Source organism: Oryx dammah, unplaced genomic scaffold, assembly GCF_014754425.2.
Source record: "Oryx dammah isolate SB20612 unplaced genomic scaffold, SCBI_Odam_1.1 HiC_scaffold_25, whole genome shotgun sequence".
Classification (NCBI taxonomy): Eukaryota; Metazoa; Chordata; class Mammalia; order Artiodactyla; family Bovidae; genus Oryx; species Oryx dammah.
Window position 1 is genome coordinate 78,464,476 of NW_024070209.1, and position 24,171 is coordinate 78,488,646.

At 43.7% G+C, this 24,171-nt stretch overlaps 1 non-coding gene across 1 annotated transcript; it reads left to right on the plus strand.

Moving 5' to 3' along the window:
• The first annotated feature begins 3,883 nt into the window (after positions 1–3,883).
• Positions 3,884–3,956, plus strand: TRNAC-GCA. Its single transcript has one exon. It is a non-coding gene; the product is annotated as a tRNA-Cys (tRNA).
• Positions 3,957–24,171: the final 20,215 nt, after the last annotated feature.

A 24,171-nucleotide genomic window follows, 5' to 3' on the forward strand; every position in this document is an offset into this window, starting at 1 on the left:
GAACCAGTTCTCTATGTTTTTATATTATCTGGCCCCATCGAGGCTTAGCTGCCGGATGTGGGATCTTTCATTGCGGTGCACGGATTCTCTAGTTGGGTTGTGCAGGCTCTCTAGTTGTGGCGTGCTCGCTGCAGAGCATACAGGCCTCAGTAGTTGCGGCACACAGGCTCTCTAGTTGTGGTGCATGGGCTTAGTTGCTCTGTGACATATAGGATCTTAGTTCTCCGACTAGGGATCAAACCCATGTCCCTGCATTGTAAGGCAGATTCCTAACCACTGGTCCACCTAGGAAGTCCCAGAACCAATTCTCTATATAATTTTATATTCTTCTTGAGCTGTTTGTCAGTTCCCATAGCTTCACCTTTCAAGTGTATATCCCACACCTTCTAAGATAGGGCATGGAACTAGGAGTTCATTGTGTGTACTATGAAAGTTGCAGAACCCTACAAGCTTACCTACCAGTGTGGGAAATGCAGTGCACACTTGGGTCAGCTGGGTGGGGTGTGCCCTTTGAGATCAAGGCTTGATAGAGCCCACCCCCCCACCACCCCTGCCATTTTGGGAATCCTAGCCTATGGAAGTTCAAATACGTCTCCAACTTTTCTGTGAACGCCCAGGAACATTTGGCGTATTCTATTTTCTAGACTTGTGCTTCCTTGTACGAAAACTTGGCTCTACATTTTTTGATAAGTCATTAGGGTGGCACCCCACTCCAGTACTCTTGCCTGGAAAATCCCATGGATGGAGGAGCCTGGTAGGCTGCAGTCCATGCTAAGGGTCGGACATGACTGAGCGACTTCCCTTTCACTTTTCACTTTCATGCATTGGAGAAGGAAATGGCAACCCACTCCATTGTTCTTGCCTGGAGAATCCCAGGGATGGGGGAGCCTGGTGGGCTGCCGTCTATGGGATCACACAGAGTCGGACATGACCGAAGTGACTTAGCAGCAGCAGGGTGATTCTCTCGTTGGTGTCTATGAATCAAACCTTTGCAAACACTGATAAAAGGTAGTACAATCTGCCTCATGTCTTGTTCCAAAGTGGGCATATCCAAAGGGGTTCAGCAGAGGCAAAGACGTTGATGCGATACAATCCCAGCAAAACTCAGCTGGGTTAATGACTCCCTGTTATTTTCTTATGTTCATAAGACAGAGATGTGTATGAATAGTATCAAAGGAGTGTTATGGACAAGTCAGTATCATAAGTGTTCAGACGATGGAGAAGCCATTGTGTTCCCAGAGTACAGAAAGAGATCTGAGACAACTTCCTGAGAGGTGTTGAGATGAGACTTTGAGGTCATCAGATCTAGGGTGAACAAGATGAACAAGAGCTTGGGAGGTGGACATGGGGGCAGCAAGAATTCGATGTGGTTGAGCCCGGCCAGAGTGAAGAGCCCCGGGTATCAGACTGCCACTTGAACTTGGAGAAGAGACGATAACCTTGCCATCTCTACTGGGAAATTCATAAGACATATTTTCTTTTTGAATTAGTGCCTCCTACTCCATTGATGGACACAACAGAAATTTGTAAAATGACTCCTCAGGGAGGGTGCTTTCCTGCTCAGTTGATCCACAGTGCCTGATGCTCTGCTAGGAAGCAGGTTTTGTCCGCTTCCCCAAGGCCTTCTTTTAAGGCTTCTGAAAAGACCGCCCTTCTTCTCTTTCTGACCTCAGCGCTCCCTCACCTCCACCTGCCCACTCCCGGTCGTCCGGAGGCTGCGATTTCCCGATTTCCCGTCTCGCCTTCCTCTCGTGAGCCTTGATTAGAGGTGAGCCACAGAGCAGTCCCCTCGGGCAGCTCCTTTCTTTCCACTCTTCCCTGAGCTGAGGCATCTGGTTCTCATTCTCCTCTTGATGCATTGGGCTCCACTTTCACCTTGCTCTGTTTTCGTATATATTACCCTGCCGGTTTGAAACTCAGAGCTCCAAACTGGTCTTGCCCTCTGTAATAAAAGTAGCATCCAAAGGGAATCACAGGAGAGCAGGACAGGTTGAGAAAAGCTTGGGTATGAATTAAGCCTTATCCAGAGCAACGTTTCTGTTGTCAGGGAGATGGGAGTCTGTCAAACTCTTTCGATGGAGGATTTCTTACCTTGATCTGTGTACAGTCTTTGTGGAGTCTGTTGACCCTCACAGCGAGATTCAGATTTGTGTATGGGCATGTTGTGTTCTTTGGATAATGGAATCTGCAGGTTTAATGAAATTCTCAAAGACTTCTCAGGCCCCAAAGAGGTTAAAATCCACCATCACAAATCTTTCTACGTGGTTATCTGTAGCAATCCCGCTGTTCCTAGGAGGAAGCTAAAGCTTAGAGAGGTTACATGCTTGCTAAAGTCACTAACTGATGTGAATGGGAAGCAAACCAAGACAGGCTGATCCAGGCAGTGAGTCTCTGTCCCTCCTGTCCCTCCGGTACTGGAGACAAGTCCTTATACTTCCTAGAAACTCTTGTCACCTATTGGACTTCTCAGGTGTGCAGAGAAGGCTGGGTCAAACCCACGTACTTTCTGTCAGTACCTGGAACGATGAGGATCACCTAGAGCAGGTGTGTTCATCCTTGGTTGAAACAACAAGGTCCTGGGTACCTTGTGAACAGCCCGATGCCCTGGCCATACCCCCAGTCCAGTCATTTAATTTGACCCTCCCCAGGGGATAGAACTCAGGCACCAGTAATTTGTAAAGGTCCTCTGGTGACTCCAATGTGCAGTCAAGTTCAAAACCCATTAACTGCTAGCATCTGGAATAGTGAAATGAGACTGAACACCATTTAGGAAACTTGGGTTCTGGCCCCTGAACAGCCACCAATGAGCTCGGGGCCTTCACCTTTGATGGTTTCCCACCCAAAAGGCATGCTCAGTCTGGATGCTCCATCAGCACTGCCCTTTCCTCATCTCTGCTCATCAAAACATTACTCATTTTCCCAAGCCCAGGTCCTAGGATGATGCCGTTAGCCAGAAATGCCCTCTCCCTCATTGGCCCCTCAAAGCACTGCTGGGTCTTCTCTCCTGACTCTGTGGTTTGCACTTTGTGGGTCTCATTGTCCCCTCCTGAGGGCCATCATTGCATCCTCTCTCATGCTGCCTGCCAGCTCTGTGCCTGGAGTCCAGTAGTCAGCTCAGCATGTGTTTCTGGATGGATGGATGGATGAACATGTGGCCTTGAGGAATTCACCTCCTTCTTAGCCACCCCTTTACCCCTAGCCTTTTAGATTAATGTCCCCACTGAAGTCATGACAATTTTTCAGTCTCCAGAATTAATTTCTAGCACAGTCACTGGTGTTTTCCAGGTGTCACAGTGATTAAGAATCCACCCGCCGACTCAGGAGACACAGGTGACTCAGGTTTGATCCCTGGATAGGGAAGATCCCCCTGGAGAAGGAATTGGCAACCCACTCCAGTGTTCTTGCCTGGGAAATCATATGGATGAGAGGAATGTGGTGGGCTACAGTCCACGGAGTCGCAAAGAGTCAGACATGACTGAATATGTATACATACACGCACAGTCACATAGTCAACTGGACTAGGATGGTTTTCTGGGATTCTTTCAGTTCTCGCAATGAAGGATATGCAGAAAGAAGAGCCACAGTTTTTACTCAGTTCTATTTGTAAATAGTGTTTTTTACAACTTCTAGTCAAAGGGAACCGAAGTGAGCTATTTTGTTTTGGAGAACTCAATTATTTATTTTTTTATATACTTGCTGCTATTCAGCGTTTCCCTCTCCTGACCTGAGAACATCTCACTGGTTTTAGTTGCTCACTGTACGAGCATGTCTGCTGCTCAGCCCCTGTTCAGTACAGACCTCAGAGTCTGCTTCTACAGTCTCAGTACTTAACTCTACCTTGTATTTGGGCATCTCTAATATCATAATCATTATCATTAGGGATTCCCTGGTGGCTCAGATGGTAAAGCGTCTGCCTGCAATGCGGGAGACCCAGGTTCAATCCCTGGGTCAGGGAGATCCTCTGGAGAAGGCAATGGCAACCCACTCCAGTACTCTTGCTTGGAAAATCCCATGGACAGAGGAGCCTGGTAGGCTACAGTCTATGGGGTTGCAAAGAGTCGGACACAACTGAGTGACTTCACTCACTCACTCACTCAATATCATAATGGTTTTTCTTGTGATTTTTGGGGGCAACAGATTGTACCTTTGCCTTTATTTACTTTTTTTAAAAAAAAAATAATTTAATTTGCAATTGGAGGATAAGTTTACAATATTGTGTTGGTTTCTACCATACATCAACATGAGTCATAGGTATAGGTATACACATGTCCCTCCCTCTTGAACCTCCTTCCTACCTCCCACTCCTTCCCACCCCTCTAGGTTGTCACAAAGCACTGGATTTGGCAGCCTTGCCTTTAAATGCCCTAGTTTGTCTTCAGTGTTCCCAGGGAACTGTATTGAGATTCTCCAGATGCACTTATTTGTGATTTATCTAATCAAACAACATTTGAGGATAAGGTGGGGATGGGTGAGGAGAAGGAAGTAAAAATGCTCGGGCTCATGGACTGAGAGCCCCATGGAGTCCTAGAGGTGTGGCTCCTTCTTACTGAGGTGGTTCTTCCCTGTCCTCTAAGAATTTAGCTTCCCAATATGGTAATGATCACAATGGAAAGAGCAGCAATCCTGGAGGGTTAGTGCTGGCGTGTTGGTGGTAGTCCCCACCAGCATCCTGAACTTGGCTTAAAAGGAAGAAGCTTTCACAGGGTCACCAAGAAGGATGCCCGGCCAGGGCTAGGATCCTATGCCCAGTGGAGCTTAGGAAAGGTGGACAGGACCTGGCTCCTCCTCACTGTAGGTGGGCAAACTGCTGTGGTACTGCAGAGGCTCTTCTGCACAGTGTGAATGGCCTCTGGGGTCATGTCACCAGCTCAGTTTAATATTCATGGAGCTGCAAGTGATATTAAGGTGATGAAAGTGAAAGTCGCTCAGCCATGTCTGACTCTTTGACCCCACGGACTCATGGAATTCTCTAGGCCAGAATACTGAAGTGGGTAGCCTTTCTCTTCTCGAGGGGATTTTCCCAACCCAGGGATCGATCCCAGGTCTCCCACACTGCAGGTGGATTCTTTACCATCTGAGCCACCAGGGAAGCCCAAGAATACTGGAGTGGGTAGCCTGTCCCTTCTCCAGCAGATCTTCCCTACCCAGGAGTAGAACCAAGGTCTCCTGCATTGCAGGCGGATTCTTTACCAACCAAGCTATCAGGGGAGCCTTAAGGTGATGAGAGTTCTTCTAAATTAATCACACACAGCCATCTGAACTAGCCACATTCTCTTAGACATTAAATAATGTAGTCTGTACTGAGTTCGGCCTTGACATTTTCTCTGCAGCAAACAGGTGATGGAGAAGCTGTTTCTTTTCATTTTATTAAAAAATATTTTTCTCAGGATTTTTATAGACAGAGCCTTCTGGACAAGATGCTAAGGGGTTTGAGGCTCCTATTTCCTTTGAACTGACCAGTGAAATACACACATTTGCAAAAACTTGTATTCATATTAGAAACCAGAAATTGATGCCAATCACAGCTGCAGAGAAGGAAATGGCAACCCACTCCAATGTTCTTCCCTGGAGAATCCCAGGGATGGGGGAGCCTGGTGGGCTGCCGTCTATGGGGTCGCACAGAGTCGGACACGACTGAAGCGAATTAGCAGCAGCAGCAGCAGCAGCACATGCTGCAACACCAAAGAATTTCTGAAATAGGAATGATGGGCTTTGAACTGAAAAAAGCTTACCTCAGTAATCTTGTCTCAGAGAAAGCAAAGTCCAGCAATTATATTGAGGTGACATGGGCAGGATCTCAGTGATGATGCTGACCCAGAGAGGTGAACACTGGAGGTGGAATCAGGGTTCAGAGCTCTTCAGTACATGTTATTTGAATTGCTCTTCTGTGAATGTGTAGGCTTAGTTCCCTCTAAATTGCATGGTGAGTTCTAGAGTCCCTCCTGAAACAAGCATAGCCCTGCTATTATGGAGAATTCTACTTGATGCCAAAGTTACACCCAGCCAGACAGAAATACTATACTGTAGAATGGGATTGATTTCACTGATGTTGCCTAGATCAATGTTTGTGGCTAAGAATTTGCCTCTGACTGTTATATTGGCTTTATCCTTATTATTTCAATATTTTTTCCCTATTTTTTTTCTTTTCAGTTGTCAGTTTGATTTCCTCAAGGACTCTAAAGTTATTACAGAAATATAAATTTTTAAAACTTCTCCTAGCTTTCCTTCCTTGGAGAAGGCAATGGCAACCCACTCCAGTACTTTATTGCTTGGCAAATCCTATGGACGGAGGAGCCTGGTAGGCTGCAGTCCATGGTATCGTGAAGAGTCAGCCACGACTGAGCGACTTCCCTTTCACTTTTCACTTTCATGCATTGGAGAAGGAAATGGCAACCCACTCCAGTGTTCTTGCCTGGAGAATCCCAGGGACGGCGGAGCCTGGTGGGCTGCCGTCTATGGGGTCGCACAGTCGGACACGACTGAAGTGACTTAGTAGCAGCAGCAGCAGCCTTCCTTCCTAACTCTAAAAATTTAGGAAAAATATTGTTATTTCCTAATTTTATTGAGTTGTGGTCAGGCAATGTGGTTATAGAATTTATGCATTTTGAATTATTAAAACTTTATTTATTGCATAGTATGAAATACTTCAGAGGCATCTATTAATATATTCTTGGTTGAATGCCAAATTAAACCTCTCTCTCTCTATCCCCTTCCCTCCCATCCTCTCTCTTTCACATCTATATATCTTATTCTAACCTTATTAATTATATGGTTCAAATCTTCTGTAACTTTGTTTTTGATTTATCACAGGTTAATAGTGCCTTATTAAGTTTTCTCAGTTTCATTTCTAACTTTGTAATTAAAATCATAAAAATTTTATCTAATATTAAATTATTTAGCACATAAGTATTTGACTTAACTATATTATTGTCAATATAAAATTATTGCTTTATTCCTTAATATTTTTTTACCTTTTTCTGATGTTATTTCTATTCCTTCTCTAATTTTATTGCATTGCCTGACATGTCTAAGTTAAATCTTGTGCTTTTAACCTTTCTGTGTCATTTGCTTTGTTGCACTAATTGGTGATAAATCATTGTTATGTGTTCTAACTTAAGGTTTCTGTTTCTTTTTACTGAGAGAGTTTAACCTGTTTATGTTTACTGATATAAATTCCTCTTTTTCCATTAATCTGTTAGCTTTCTCTTATCAGAGGTTTAATGAGGATTAAGTGAGATAATAACTCTAATGTTCTTAGCACAGTGTCCGGGGCACGTATTCAGTACTTTAACTGCTGCTTATCATGTCAATACTTCCTTGGTGGCTCACTACAGCGCGGGAGACCTGGGTTCAATCCCTGGGTCGGGAAGATCCCCTGGAGAAGGAAATGGCAGTCCACTCCAGTACTATTGCTTGGAAAATCCCATGGACAGAGGAGCCTGGTAGGCTACAGTCCATGGGGTCGCAAAGAATCAGCCACAACTGAGCGACTTCGCTACTTCGCTATCATGTCAATAGAGGCTCAAAAAGATTGATTAAACACTCATTCCTGAGGAAGCTTTTGAAACAGTGAAGGTAAGAAAGAGATTCTAGTCCATTTAGCTTATTAAAAATTTCAAATATCCTTCAAAATTTGTTTTGTTCCAATGACTTATGTCTTCTGCCTTCAGTTCAGTTCAGTTCAGTTCAGTCTCTCAGTCATGTCCTACTCTTTGCGACCGCATGAATCACAGCACGCCAGGCTTCCCTGTCCATCACCAACTTCCGGAGATCACTCAGACTCACGTCCATCGAGTCAGTGATGCCATCCAGCCATCTCATCCTCTGTAGTCCCCTTCTCCTCCTGCCCCCAAACCCTCCCAGCATCAGAGTCTTTTCCAATAAGTCAACTCTTCGCATGAGGTGGCCAAAGTACTGGAGCTTCAGCTTTAGCATCATTCCTTCCAAAGAAATCCCAGGGCTGATCTCCTTCAGAATGGACTGGTTGAATCTCCTTGTAGTCCAAGGGACTCTCAACAGTCTTCTCCAACACCACAGTTCAAAAGCATCAATTCTTCGGCGCTCAGCCTTTCTCACAGTCCAACTCTCACATCCATAGATGACCACAGGAAAAACCATAGCCGTGACTAGATGGACCTTAGTTGGCAAAGTAATGTCTCTGCTTTTGAATATACTATCTAGGTTGGTCATAACTTTTCTTCCAAGGAGTAAGTGTCTTTTAATTTCATGGCTGCAGTCACCATCTGCAGTGATTCTGGAGCCCCCAAAAATAAAGTCTGACACTGTTTCCACTGTTTCCCCATCTATTTTCCATGAAGTGATGGGACCACATGCCATGATCTTCGTTTTCTGAATGTTGAGCTTTAAGCCAACTTTTTCGCTCTCCTCTTTCACTTTCATCAAGAGGCTTTTTAGTTCCTCTTCACTTTCTGCCATAAGGGTGGTGTCATCTGCATATCTGAGGTTATTGATATTTTTCCCGGAAATCTTGATTCCAGCTTGTGTTTCTTCCATTCCAGCATTTCTCATGATGTACTCTGCATAGAAGTTAAATAAGCAGGGTAACAATATACAGCCTTGACGTACTCCTTTTCCTATTTGGAACCAGTCTGTTGTTCCATGTCCAGTTCTAACTGTTGCTTCCTGACCTGCATACAGATTTCTCAAGAGGCAGGTTAGGTAGTCTGGTATTCCCATCTCTTTCAGAATTTTCCACAGTTGATTGTGATCCACACAGTCAAAGGCTTTGGCATAGTCAATAAAGCAGAAATGGATGTTTTTCTGGAACTCTCTTGCTTTTTCCATGATCCAGTGGATGTTGGCAATTTGATCTCTGGTTCCTCTGCCTTTTCGAAAACCAGCTTGAACATCAGGGAGTTCACGGTTCACATATCGCTGAAGTCTGGCTTGGAGAATTTTGAGCATTACTTTACTAGCATGTGAGATGAGTGCAGTTGTGCAGTAGTTTGCGCATTCTTTGGCATTGCCTTTCTTTGGGATTGGAATGAAAACTGACCTTTTCCAGTCCTGTGGCCACTGCTGAGTTTTCCACATTTGCTGGCATATTGAGTGCAGCACTTTCACAGCATCATCTTTCAGGATTTGAAATAGCTCCACTGGAATTCCATCACCTCCACTAGCTTTGTTCGTAGTGATGCTTTCTAAGGCCCACTTGACTTCACATTCCAAGATGTCTGGCTCTAGATTGGTGATCACATCATCATGATTATCTGGGTCGTGAAGATCTTTTCTGTACAGTTCTTCCATGTATTCTTGCCACCTCTTCTTAATATCTTCTGTTTCTGTTAGGTCCAGACCATTTCTGTCCTTTACCGAGCCCATCTTTGCATGAAATGTTCTCTTGGTATCTCTAATTTTCTTGAAGAGATCTCTAGTCTTTCCCATTCTGTTCTTTTCCTCTATTTCTTTGCATTGTTCATTGAAGAAGGCTTTCTTATCTCTTCTTGCTATTCTTCAGAACTGTACATTCAGATGCTTATATCTTTCCTTTTCTCCTTTGCTTTTCACCTCTCTTCTTTTCACAGCTATTTGTAAGGCCTCCCCAGACATCCATTTTGCTTTTTTTGCATTTCTTTTCCATGGGGATGGTCTTGATCCCTCTCTCCTGTACAATGTCACGAACCTCATTCCATAGTTCATCAGGCACTCTATCTATCAGATCTAGGCCTTTAAATCTATTTCTCACTTCCACTGTATAATCATAAGGGATTTGATTTAGGTCATACCTGAATGGTCTAGCGGTTTTCCCTACTTTCTTCAATTTGAGTCTGAATTTGATAATAAGGAATTCATGATCTGAGCCACAGTCAGCTCTTGGTCTTGTTTTTGCTGACTGTATAGAGCTTCTCCATCTTTGGCTGCAAAGAATGTAATCAATCTGATTTCAGTGTTGACCATCTGGTGATGTCCATGTGTAAAGTCTTCTCTTGTGTTGTTGGAAGAGGGTGTTTGCTATGACCAGTGCATTTTCTTGGCAAAACTCTATTATTCTTTGCCCTGCTTCATTCTGCATTCCAAGGCCAAATTTGCCTGTTAATCCAGGTGTTTCCTGACTTCCTGCTTTTGCATTCCAGTCCCCTATAATGAAAAGGACATCTTTTTTGGGTGTTAGTTCTAAAAGGTCTTTTAGGTCTTCATAAAACCGTTTAACTTAAGTTTCTTCAGCATTACTGGTTGGGGCATAGACTTGGATTACTGTGATATTCAATGGTTTGCCTTGGAGATGAACAGAGATCATTCTGTAGTTTTTGAGATTGCATCCAAGTACTCTATTTCAGACTCTTTTGTTGACCATGATGGCTACTCCATTTCTTCTGAGGGATTCTTGCCTGCAGTAGTAGATATAATGGTCATCTGAGTTAAATTCACCCTTTCTAGTCCATTTTAGTTCGCTGATTCCTAGAATGTCAACGTTCACCCTTGCCATCTCTTGTTTGACTACTTCCAATTTGCCTTGATTCATGGACCTGACATTCCAGGTTCCTATGCAATATTGCTCTTTACAGCATTGGATCTTGCTTCTATCACCAGTCACATCCACAGCTGGGTATTGTTTTTGCATTGGCTCCATCCCTTCATTCTTTCTGGAGTTATTTCTCCACTGATCTCCAGTAGCATATTGGGCACCTAATGACCTGGGGAGTTCCTCTTTTGGTATCCTATCATTTTGCCTTTTCATACTGTTTATGGGGTTCTCAAGGCAAGAATACTGAAGTGGCTTGCCATTCCCTTCTCCAGTGGACAACATTCAGAAGCATGTAATTGGCATATGTGCATGTGTGTTCAGTTGTGTCCGACTCCTTGTGACCCTGTGAGGTGTAGCTCGCCAGACTCCTCTGTCCATGGGATTTTCCAGGCAAAAATACTGGATTGGGTTGCCATTTCCTCCTCCAGGGATCTTCTCCACACAAGGATCGAACCCTCATCTCCTGTGTCTCCTGCATTGCAGGTGGATTCTTTACTGCTAAGCCATTGGGGAAGCCAGTTGTATTAAAAATACAGCTTCCTGAGCCTCATGCTGTACTGCTGAGGCAGAATTTCCAAGAGAGAAGCCTGGTGATTCTTTTGAAAACAAATATCCAAGGTGATTATTGTTATTAAAGAAATTTGAGATCTACTATAGTTTCCTCATTGGGACTTTTAGACCTTATCATTTGGCTTTATTTAGTAAATTCGATGTGCTTTTTAAAACATTTATAGCATGGAATCATAGGTTCATTCCAAATCAAAGCAGGAAGTAACATTAAGATTAATTGGAAGGGTCCTTTTTAAGAAAATATTTTAAAGGATTCAAATATCATCAGTAGTTTTCTTAACAGACAAACAAGAAAATCTGATAAACAAGAAAACAAATACTGGTAGTACTATCAGGAACTATCAGGAACAAGACTAAGTTGGCCACAGTCTTCATTATAGTTTAATTTTGACAGTCTAGCTCCAAGCTCAGGTCCTGGAGTCCAGAGGTCCTGGGTGGTGGCCTTTTTTCTTCCACCACTCTCTTTAAGCACTGGTTCAATGTGCCTCTTTTCTCAGTTTTCTCAGCTCTAGAATGGGATATAGTAACAGTACTGACCTAATGGAATGTGAGGATGAAGTGATGTGAAGCATAGGAGATGCTGAGCAGCCTGCATGGCCCATTAGTTAGCACTTGCAAAAGTCTCCTTTCTAAAATTCTCGCTCATATACACATGAAGAAGGGGCTGAGAGAGAGTGTGGACCCAGAACCCCTGAGTTAATGGATGTGAACTCTGGCTTTGGAAATTTGTCCAGAGCATTTTTCACTCCACCACCCTACCGCTTAAACCTGGACTTATTAGAGTTGAAACATGAGAAATAAACAACTGAAACAGATTTGTCATGCAGCACAGGCTAAACTGCTCATAAGTCCAAAGGTGAGCACTCATGTTCCCTGACCGCAGCCCTGAGTGATGGAGGGTGGAAGGCAGAGAACCTTCCAGCACCTTACACCTCAGTGGCCACAGCTCATGCACAGATGGGAGAGAGGGCCGCATGGACACCCATCCCGACTTTTCCACTTGTAACCAACCTCCAGCGGGAAGCAGAGGCTGGTACGCATAATCCAAAGGCTTGTTACGTCTGCGTGCTGCCCTCCCTGGGGTGGGTGGCGCTGTAGGTCTGCTCTCCCAGCGGGCATGGCTTGAAGCTTTCATCACCAAGACCGCAGGGCAAGCTTGAAGGAGGTGGTGAAATAATTATATGGGTCTTGATGCAGAGCCTTGAGCACCCTTCCTTCACATAAATGTATCACATTATTTCCTCCACTTGGTTGGCTGACAGGGAGACCGGAAGTGCACTGACATGGAAGTGAACTTCTCTGGTTGGGCTTGGTCCACAGCAGCCAGGAGGCATCAGGAAACATCAACAGGTAAACGTCTGGGTAAATGAATGAAGGAGCCCATGGCTGCATGAAAACCTGTCTTGATTTCCTTAGCAGACTCGGTTTTTCATTCTTGTTCAGTTATAAAAGAAGTCTTACATCTCCTGTGATGGTGAGAGTAGGTAAAACAAATAAACTTCACCTTCTATGAAAATCAAAACTGAAGATGTAATAAGCTCACCATTAAGAAAACTAAGATCATGGCATCTAGTCCCATCACTTCATGGGAAATAGATGGGGAAACAGTGTCAGACTTTATACTTTTGGGCTCCAAAATCACTGCAGATGGTGATTGCAGCCATGAAATTAAAAGACGCTTACTCCTTGGAAGGAAAGTTATGACCAACCTAGATAGCATATTAAAAAGCAGAGATATTACTTTGCCAATAAAGGTCCGTCTAGTCAAGGCTATGGTTTTTCCAGTGGTCATGTATGGATGTGAGAGTTGGACTGTGAAGAAAGCTGAGTGCCAAAGAATTGATGCTTTTGAACTGTGGTGCTGGAGAAGACTCTTGAGAGTCCCTTGGACTGCAAGGAGATCCAACCAGTCTATCCTAAAGGAGACCAGTCCTGGGTGCTCATTGGAAGGACTGATGCTGAAGCTGAAACTCCAATACTTTGGCCACCTCATGAGAAGCGTTGACTCATTGGAAAAGACCCTGATGCTGGGAGGGACTGGGGGCAGGAGGAGAAGGGGACGACCGAGGATGAGATGCTGGATGGCATCACCGACTCGATGGACAGGAGTTTGAGTGAACTCTGGGAGTTGGTGATGGACAAGGAGGCCTGGCGTGCTGCAATTCACGGGGTCTCAAAGAGCTGGACACGACTGAGTGACTGAACTGAACTGAAGCTCAACAGAGACTAGGCATCAGAAATTCTGGGCTCCAGCCCCGATTGCCCCTAGCAGTTGTGTGGATACAGGCATACAAGCTCAAACTTCAGTTTTCTGTAGAATACAGTTAATAATATTTACCAAGTTGATCTCATCAGGTGTTTAAGGTGTATTGGACAGTTCTCACAGAAGCTTTGTTGAGGGCATGGTTCAATTCTTATGTATCTCTCTCTGTGCTTGGCATTCAACTGTTCAGTGAATTTTTGTTGAGTGAATGAATGGGTTCATAAAAGAGCACTTCAAGCCCTAAGTACCTCATTTTAAATGATCTTTTTGTCACTCTTTATCTCCTCCTATCCTATGACTTTGATTAAGCCAGGGAGGGCATGCTATTCATTGCTGTATCTCTGAAGCCGACATCAGGGCCTGGTGAGTGGTAGGCTCCAAGGTCATGGTGGTAAAATTAGTGAATGCTGGACAGCAGTGATGCTATTACAAAGAAGCTCTGAAGCCCCAGCTCCTTCTCTTGTTCTCAGTTTATTTATTCTGAAAATCCCATTTGGTGTGAAATGTATCTTGGTTCACTTTATCTCTATGTCTTGTCTCTTCCATAAACTGTGAGGTCCCAAGGGAGGGGTCACTACCTTCTATCTTGGCAGTTTTCCTGACTCCTGAAGACACGCCTTTAAGCTTAGTGGATGGAGCAACTGGAACAGGTCTGACTGACTGTTGGACCAATGAGTACTTTAAAAGCTAACATTATTATTAAAAAAAAAAAAAAGTAATACAAGCTCATATTAGGAAATTTGAAACTACAAAATATTATAAAGAAAATTTAAAAAATCATTCCTTTATCTTCCCACCCAAGTACTATTTTGCCTTTACAGAATTTAAATTTTATTTGAATTTATCAGTATAAAAGAAAATTGAAGAAACTAGTTTCTGACAATGTCTCTTCAGTATGAGAATCCCTTATTTCTAAACTATTTCTTGTTGCAGCACTCAGAATCTTTTAGTTTTAGTTGTAGCATGTGAACTTTTTGTTGTGGCCATTGGGATCTAGTTCCCCGATGAGGGACAGAACCAGGTTCCCTGCATAGAGAGTGCAGAGTCTTAGCCACTGAACCACCAAGGAAGACCTAGGATTCATGTGTTTTAACACATCTTTGATGGACGTGATTTTCAGTGTCTGGTTGGTAGAACGCCTGTGATTTTCCATGGGACTAAATACCCTTAGCTGTCAAATCTTTGTGCTTGAACCCATTGGGGATGTTGGCATTTGCTCTCATTAGTTACACCATCTTTGCTGTGTGGGGGACCTCCTGGGCCGGTGAACTTGTGTGCAAAGCAGTGAGTATCAACATCATTGTACAGTAAGAGGAAAACAGGTTGGGAAAAAAACACAAACAACTAGAGGTTCAGATGACTGCTGCTTCCAGAAATTCCAGGCCATGATGTGTGAGAAGATGCAAGCCATCATCCCCCTTCCAACTTCACCCTTGTCACTTGGAGTTAAACCCTAGGTGAGAAGGTGTGAGAGGGAATATAGCTACTGTGTTTTCTTAGGCAAATCACTAATGCCAATCAGTGCATGTGGGCACAGACCATGTGGTAAGCCTTGGAGAACGCTTTCCTTTGTGTCTTCATTTTCAACACCGGCTTCTTGTTGTTTTTTAGCAACGGTTTAGTAAGTGTTCCTCAGGTTTCACCCTTTCAACATCTGAATGTCATTCCTTTGGCTAACCGATTTTTTTTTCCTTCCACTTCTTCACTTGGTGATGACAGGAGAAACTGTTAGTTTTTTAAAACGTTGATTTAATGGTCCACTTGCAAGAAGCCACATAGCAACCAATCTGTTCTTAAGATTTGGAATTCATTTGATTCATCTTCTCAGGTGACTTATTGAAATTGTCTTTAGAATGTGTCTAAAATGGGTGTTGTGTGCTCTGCTGATGGCACTAGACCCAGAATTTCCATCCAGGTATTTATTTAATTGTCTCTTCTAATTCTCTCTGCTGACACTCATCTTGAAGCTTACTTTTGCCATTTTATTGGAACAGTACTCACTCCACCCCTGCCCCAAACATTTAACTCCTCTAAGATAAATCCAAGCCCAACCCTGAAATTCCCAGGTTGGCCCTAAATCAATGCCAGACTGTATGGTATGTTAGTAATGGCTCATACTTCAGGGAGAAGAATTTTCATGAGTAGTTTCAGAGAAGCAGATAAAAGCAGCAGAAAGCCCACACTTGGGCTGTAGTGATCATTGCTTAAGACATGTAGGAAAGATTATCATGGAGAGAGGAGAAATTCATTGTTTGAATCCAAAATGAGTATTACAACTTTATGCCAGAAAGCCTGAGCACTTCCAAATTTAAGTTGAACTCTGTAATTGCATTTAAATTTGGTCTTCAGATAAAGATAGAGAGATTCAGGGTCTTTCAAAGTGAAGGATTGTCTGCTGCTTTGGGTTGTTTTAGGGACCTTTGTCCATTAGTGGACTGGCCGCTCTTCAGAAAGGAGTGATCTTTAATCTGAAAAACAACAGAAGTACCATCTTCCTGAGTGTATGGAAGACACTTGAAGAAGGCATGGGTCATGGGCCAGACTTTGATTTCTTTCCTGTAAGAATCTATGTGGCACAATTAAGCATTTTAAAAAGATAAACCTGGGGCACTCACCTCTCTTCTGTGTGTCAGTTTCCTCTACAGAATCAATGGTGTAGAATAGAGATATTTCTAATGATACTATTGTGTTCTCATTATGATTAGTTCTGTACCAGGGTTTTGGAATCGTGAAACTGAAAGCACCTTAGAAGTCATATGGTCTAACTGCCTGGCTCAGATAGCCTTTGTGTGCCAAAACCATTTGAGAATTTAATGGCTTCAAACAAAAATATACTATTCTTCATCATCCTATGGGGTGTGCCAAGCAGTCTTTCTTCCACTTTCTTGGGACTCACTCATGACTGCTTTCAGCTGGAGGGTCATTTGGGCTGGAAGGTCAAAGATGGGCTCATTCACATCTCTGGAAGTTGGTGTTGGCTGTTGATTGGGGTCCTTATTTTTCATTTTCATATCTTCTAGTAGATTAGATCAGCTTCCTTATAGGGAAATCTCAGGACAATGTCTTAAGAGGGGGAATGTGTAACAAGGACTAGGCTCAAACTAGAACTCACACAAAATTGCCTTCCATGTATTGATCATGATGAAAGTACAAGTATCGTAATTCCCCTAATATAGTGCTATGCTTGTTCTGTAACACACTATTCCCCAGTGGTCATTTCCAAGTTCATTCATCAACCACAGTAGGTATTACTGGGCAAGTACCACAGGCCAGGAACTGTGGCTGGGCATTTTGGTAGATTTAAAAGAGGGATGGGGTGGAGAGGGAGGTGTGAGGGGGTTCAGCATTGGGGGACACATGTACACCTGTGGCTGATTCATGTTGATGTGTGACAAAAACAACCACTGTATTGTAAAGTAATTAGCCTCCAATTAAAATAAAGAAATTAATTTTTTAAAAAAAACATCTCTTTCCTTCAAGTAATCTATAACCTATGCCTTGCATAACATTCAAGAAGAATTAACGGACCATATTTTAAATATGGCTGTAACCTACTCCTATAGGCTCTATAAGACTGTATGTCATGGGTTGAAATAAAGGCTCCATCTTATCTTGAGTTCAATAGCATTACCATATATTTTTACTGGGAGAGTTGAGGTGCTTTTCCACTTTCCACAATCTCCTCCACAGTAAGTTTAATACATGAAGAAAGACAATATCCAAATTATCGTAAATCTGTCGGCATTCCATTTCAGAACGGAGGCAAATTGAGCTTCCTTGTATCTGAAATGTTGTATGTATTGGGATTACTGTTTTATCCTTTAATGGGGTGGCCCTCAGGGTCAAGTTTTATTATCTACATCTTAAAAATGTAAAGGTGGAGTTTCAGAGAGGGGAGTGGAGGGGTCACCTGAGTCAGGACAGGACATTAACCTCCTGACCTCGGAGACTGATGACTCCCAAGCAGCACTGCACTCCAGAGGGGAGGCTGTTTGGGGACCGAGAGGAAGGCCAGGCGCCCTGGTGTTTCATTTTAAGCTTTGAAAGGTTAAACTTAGGCTTGCCTTTGCCCTCTAACCCGCCAGGGCCACCCCCTCACCAAGACCACCTTTAGAGTTCTCCACTTTTTCTTCTTGGGCCTTAGTTCTGCTCTTCTCCCACACCCCCTTCTGGTACGTGACATGCACTTGTCATCAGCTGCTCCCTTTCATTCCTAATTTTCAAGAAAGAACCAGCTACCAGTTATTTACATTTCAAGTATGAATGTCAGTTAATGGGGAAGTCTGATCTTTTTCTAGGAAAAGAAAAGCTTTATTCATGGGAAAAGGGATCCTGATAATCAGCAAATAGGTTATAAAAACTTACCCAAGGCTTCTTGGATCTTGCCTGCTACTTTCTGCTCTTAATACCTCCTCAGAGAGTCTAAAACTCTAAGACCACTGAGGAGTAGAATTTGAAAATCAGAGTGGTCAGTGGAAATACTGTTGGTACTCCCTATTTTGTGGGTGAAAGGACTAAACTCCAGAAAGAAGTGGTGGCTTGTCACGTTATACAACTAGTTAGTGGCGGAATTGGGATCCAAATTTAAGTCACTAGATCTTTAAACAAGCAAAGTTTGAGCCAGGTATTATTTCCTCTTCCTGAGAAATAGATCTGCACAGAGCTGGACACTTTCAGATGCGTAAATTCTCATAAGTCTTTTCTAAGTCAGTGGAGGTCTTTTGATACAAAAAGGGTGGAACAAGGAATGGAAAGGAAGCCATGGACTAGTCTCCGAGATGCTATTGTTATTGTTTTTGTTGCTGCTGCTCCTTCCATATGACATATGGAAGTGACATCAGAAAAATAGCTTTTGATAGCATGAGTCCTGGGCTCTAGCATTCAGACATAAGTCTCTTATGTGGTCTTGGCAACTCACATAATCTCCGTGCTTAGGTAATCTCTAAGCAAATTTATAGACTTTCCAACTCTGGAGTTGGGAGACAAGACCTTGGTACAGTGACCAGATTGCACACAGACTAGGAGTAATGAGGGAGTGATGGTTGCAGTAATAGAGTAATGCTTGGGGTAATGTTAGCTATTTTGGGGACAGCAAAAAGGCTAGCTTGAGTAAGAAGAATGACTTACGTTGGCAACTTTGAGTAAAATAGAGATAACAGTTATTTTCTTAACATGAGAAAATATGCCTATCAGGAACTAAGATGGAATGCTGAGTCATGTTGCCATGATTAACCAGTGCCCTAAAGTACCCAACAACGCCATTAGCTCTTTGAATTCTCTTGTTTGGGGCCCCCTTTAAACTAAGGAAATTATGAGAGCCTCTGTTCTTTACTGAAAGAAGTGGTTCTTAAATGATAGAATTTTGGGCATTGTGGACAAGCAAATGGAAGAAACAATTTTAGCTAGAGGCCTTCTAGATGGTCATGTGTTCATACTTACACATCTCTCTTCTGGCTTCTCACTGGGACATTTTTTAGGGTAAGCATCTTATAACAGGGCTTCCCTGGTGGCTGAGCAGTAGAGTCTGCCTGTCAATGCAGGATACGTGGGTTCGATCCCTGGATCAAGAAGATCCCCTGGAGAAGGAAATGGCTACCCACTCCAGTATTTTTGCCTGGGAAATCCCATGAACAGAGGAGCCTGGCGGGCTACAGTCCATGGGGCTGCGGAGTTGGACACGACTTTGCGACTAAACAACAAACCTTGTAACATCGCTTCATTCAGAATTCCTCCTGAATGCTGGACGGGACAGCCTGTGGATGGAGCACTGCTCATGTGAAGATCACATTTCAGGTCTGCTACTCACCAGTCAGGGGGCCTTGGCCAAGGCAGTTAATGCCACCAAATCCCTGTATGTTTTTATGAAAATAGAGACAATGAAACCTACTCTCTTTGCATCACAGAGTTATTGTAAGGATCAAGTGAAAAAAAAAATGTGTGAATGTGTTTTATTATTGAAGAAAATTTATGGAGATGAGGGATGGTTCTTGTCTGGACCAAACCCATGGGCCTCTAGTCTCTGGAGACCCATGGAACCATATATCAGCCCTCATCCTATAAAACCACAGTCTTTTCCCAGTGCACCCAAGGCCCACATCACGGAATCCCATGCACCTAGGGTATATGGATTTCAGAATGAGAGCCAGCTTGGAATTGTGTTAGCAGAGCAGGTACAGTTAAAAAGCCTGGGGCTTTGGAATTTTTAAAAGGGAACCAACACCAACATCTCTGAAATAAATTGATTTGGTTGAAACTCTTCCAAAGAAATTACCTTAATTCTGAGACTAAATATGCTGCGTTCCAGCCCAAATGGACTTTTCTTGGCCAATCCCCTGAGAAGTAAACATTCAAGTTTAATAGGGAAAGGGCAGTAGAACTTGCAGTTTTAGCTCACTGATGTCACCCATCGCTTTTTGAGCCAAAGAACAAGAAAATCCAACACTTCCTTCAAGTATGAAGGCATCATATGGGAACGATACAAATATGTTTGTGGTTTCTCTATATTTTCTCTTAAAGAAAAACACAGGAATTGAAGAGGATACATTTTTTAGAATCTTGACAGACATATGTGCCTCTCTTGGAGAGGGGGCCCACCTGGGAATGTTGGCTGTCTGGTCATAAATGCTGCCTTTTTATTCTTTGATTTAAAAATATGATAAAAAATATAAGCACAGAAGGTCCAAACTTGTGGAAGAGCTTCATGTTAAATTGAACTACAAAAGTCAGACCCCGGGATAAGATCTTAGTATTAGGGAATAGGAGAACTTTTGAGCTGAAAGGCCAGAGTTCATTTTGCTGGGGAGGAAGTGAAAAATTAAGATCTGGGGGGCTTGTCTAGTTTACCCCAGGTTACAGGGCTTCTGTCATTAAGGTTAGACTAAAACACAGGGCCTTTTGACATCAGAACTCCTGCTGTCTTGTTTGAGAAAAAAATCATTCCTTGATAACAAAGACATTGTGTTAAGGCCACCCTGAGTCTAGTGTTCTCACAGTCATGGCAGTAATGACTCTGAGTGATTAGATAACTGGACTATGGTACCTCACTCATACAAGGGAGCAGGCTAAGGCAACTTCCAATGGTAGCTGACTAAAGTCAAGATCTGTATTCCAGGATTGTCTCTTAGGCAGGTGAATCAAATCGTGGATTTCAACAGTCCCAGTAGAGCTTGCATTCTGAGCCAGCTCTGGACTGTTTTCACTGGAGTATGCAGAATACTTGGGTGAATCCAGTTTCATTCTGTGAGTCTTAAACAGGCAACGCTGAACTAGACAGATGTTCAAAAGTGAGGGTCACCAACCAAAGAGATGGCAAGGATTGGAGCATCTCCATCTTTATATCCACAGTCTCTAATGCCCAGGAATTATTAAAAAAAAAAAATTTGGTGATTGAATATGGATAGTCAAATATTAAGTCAGTGGTACGATTGCACTGAGTGTGGAGAAGAGGGAATGATCAATCTTCCTGGAATATGGGAAAGAACAAGTTCAAGGGATGCTTCAGAGCTGATATTTGATCTATACCTTAAAGGAAAACACATTGCTGAACAAATGATCATCCACTCAATCTATTTAAGTTTCAGGATATAGATCTGATACTTTGGCAGGTGGGTGGTGGGGGATTAGTAGGTATGTAAAGCACCCACGCCTCCCTGATAGGGAAAGTGACCCCTGGGTTTGAAAGCAGGGATCAGGGTGCCCAGCTTGTTTGTATCAGAGCTGCCCAGTGTGCGTCTGGGTGGAGCTTTGTCCTCAGGCGCTAGAGGCGACTTTGGGCCTTGGACCGGGTCTCAGGCGGCCTCACCTGACTTCCTGCCTTGCCCTTACTTGGGTCCCTGAGAAAGGCTGTTGTCCTTGGCCTCCCTCCACCCCCAGGGTATGCAATTACTCAGAAACTCCCAGCTGCTCCCAAGCCCCACACTGAGTTTCCAAACAAAACCTGTGAAAACAGATCTCCGGTGGCAGCTTTGGCCACACTTGGCAACTGCCCGTGTCCACAGTCCACCAGCAGGCTTCGAGTCCCAGACACTCTCCCCTCCAGAGGCACATGAAGCCTGGACGGACACTGTCTTTGAGACACATCCAGGAAAGATCTGCCCGGGAACTCGTGGATGCGATGTTTTCCTTTTGGCTCCATCCAAACCAAATGGAGCTGAATATCTGCATCCCAGCCCGTCCTTTTATTGCAGACACAGGCTCACAGCTCCGCAACCGTGGAGTAGGAGAAAGGCTCTTCTACCTGCTGGGTCTCACAGAGGTTCCCAATCTCTGCTTCTTCCCTGATGGGGACCCCAAGCTCACGGGTGGCCCTGCCCCCCTCACACCTTCATCTCACCAAGTCACCCTGGTATCTGGACCTGGTTTCTTGTCTTCCTGCTGCTCTCCCCTCATGCAGGTCCTCACCTCTGGCTGTATTAATTCAATGAACTTGGTTGCTTCAGTCACATTGACACTTTGTGATCCTATGGACTACTGTAGCCTGCCAGGCCCCTCTGTCCATGGGATTCTCCAGGCAAGAATACTGGAGTGGATTGCCACACCCTCCTCCAGGGAGTCTCCCCAACCCAGGGATCGAATCCACGCCTGCTGTGTTTCCTGCTAGGCAGGTGGGTTCTTTACCTCTGAGTTTCTGGGGACACCCATTATTTCAATAGTCTCCTACTATTCACCCTACAGCAGCCATCCCCAACCTTTCTGGCACCAGGGACTGGTCTCATGGAAGACAATTTTTCTGTGGATGGGGAATGGGGGTGGGGTGGGGGCGGAGGCAGGGAGTAGGGGATGGTTTGGGGATGATTCAAGCGCATTGCATATGTTGCGCACTTTATTTCTAATGTCAGCTTCAACTCAGATCATCACGTATTGCATTCTGGAGGTTGGGGACCCTTGTCCTACACTGTTCCCTTCCCTCTGAAGGATAATATTGCCAGACTTTTCTTTCCAAAGTATAAAACTTCGGTGACATTATTCCCTTGCTCGAAACCCTTCTGAGGCAAGCTCCCCTACCCCTTGATAGTCTTGAAGGCCAGGCTGCCAGTGTTTGAACCCGGCTCTGGCATCTGCCCATACTGTGTGACTGGGGGCATGACCCTGAACCTCTATGCCTCAGGGTCCTCCTTGTGAAGTGGTTTTAATAACCTCCCTATTCAAGTTGCTTGAGGGCGAAACGAGGTGGTATCTAGGAAGGTCTTAGGGCAGTAATGGGTTGGAGTGAACACAATTTGAGTGTGCACATCATACCTCTTTACCCCTTCTCACTTCTCACTTGTCTTTCCCTAGATCTATTCTCCGGCCCTGTTGGATACTGAGGAGGCAGAGACAAGAGCTGCCCAGGGCCTGGATAATGGACGAGTCTTCCCCATGTGTCACTTACTGTTGATTATTTGTGAGGGGCTGCCTGAGTGCTGGAGGTGGGTGATTCTGAGCCAGAAAGAGAGCCATGATATGTGCCATTAATTCAGGGGAGGAAATAGTGGCATAGGTGCCAGGCATTATTCATTCCCCAAAGAACCAGGGTTTTACTAGACATTGTAACTTAGAGGAATGAACAATTAACTGTGGAGTTTCAACTTTCTATAAATAGGTGTTCAGAGTTCAGATGGGTCATGACAGCCTTAGTGCTATAAAACTGTAGAGAATCCTCTACTACATACCCTCATTTAACTTAGCAAACACCAATGTCTAAAGTCAAGAGGAATCTGCCTGCGGATGCAAGCATTACAGGTACAATCCCTGGGTCGGGAAGATCCCCTGGAGAAGGAAATGACAACTCACTCCAGTATCTTGCCTGGGAAATCCCATTCACAGAGGAGCCTCGTGGGCTACAGTCCATGGGGTCGCAAAGAGCTGGACACAACTGAGCGACTAAACAATAGAAAAAAGACATGTGGCATGTTCAAGGGGCCATGGCTGGTTTCAACAGTGCAAACACAAGAACCCAGCCCCCAACTACTCATCCAGTGTACTCTGTAAGTAGCACAAGTGCTAACCTCAGGTGAATTTGATAAAGCTTGTCACAGCTTGTTCTCTTATCCAACAGTCTGCAGTGGTTCCCTCCTACCCTAAGAGGAAGGTGAAATCTCTCGTGGGTATAGAAATCGTCCACAGCATGATCCTCTTTCCCCGTTCAGAATCCACCATAGCTGGCACTCTCTTGCACCGCTGGTGACAACAGAAATTGACATAATCCTTTTGGAAGCTCTCCTTGTGGCTTACCTGGTAAAGAATTAGCCTGCAATGCTCGAGACCTGGATTTGATGCCTGGGTTGGGAAGATCCCCTGAAGAAGGGAAAGGCTGCCCACTCCAGTATTCTGGCCTGGAGAATTCCATGGACTATATGGTCCATGGGGTTGCAAAGAGTCGGACACGACTGAGTGACTTTTGGAAAGCAGTTGGCAGTACACATGAAGAACCAAAACGTACTCATAGGGCCCATAATCCTATTTCTATATCTTTTCCTAATGAAATATCCCTTAGCAAAGAAAAACCTGTATGCAGAAATATTCACTGTAGCATTTTTGTAGTAACACAAAACTGTAGAGAGCTTTGGTATTTATCATTAAAGGGATTTTTAAAAAATAAATCATGATGTATTTATGAAATGAACTAGTGAGATCATTACAAGTGATGAAGATAAAATCTGTGAAATACCATGAGACATACTTTAAAGCTAGAATGTTAAATTTAAAAAAAGCAGGATATAAAAATATAGGTAGAGTACAGTGACAATGATCTGAGAGAGACACAGAGGGGATAAAAGACACTAGCGAAATTTAAATAATTGTATGGAATTCTTTTTCTATTACAGAAAATTTATGCGACAGCCATACATTAATTTCATAATATCTAAAAATT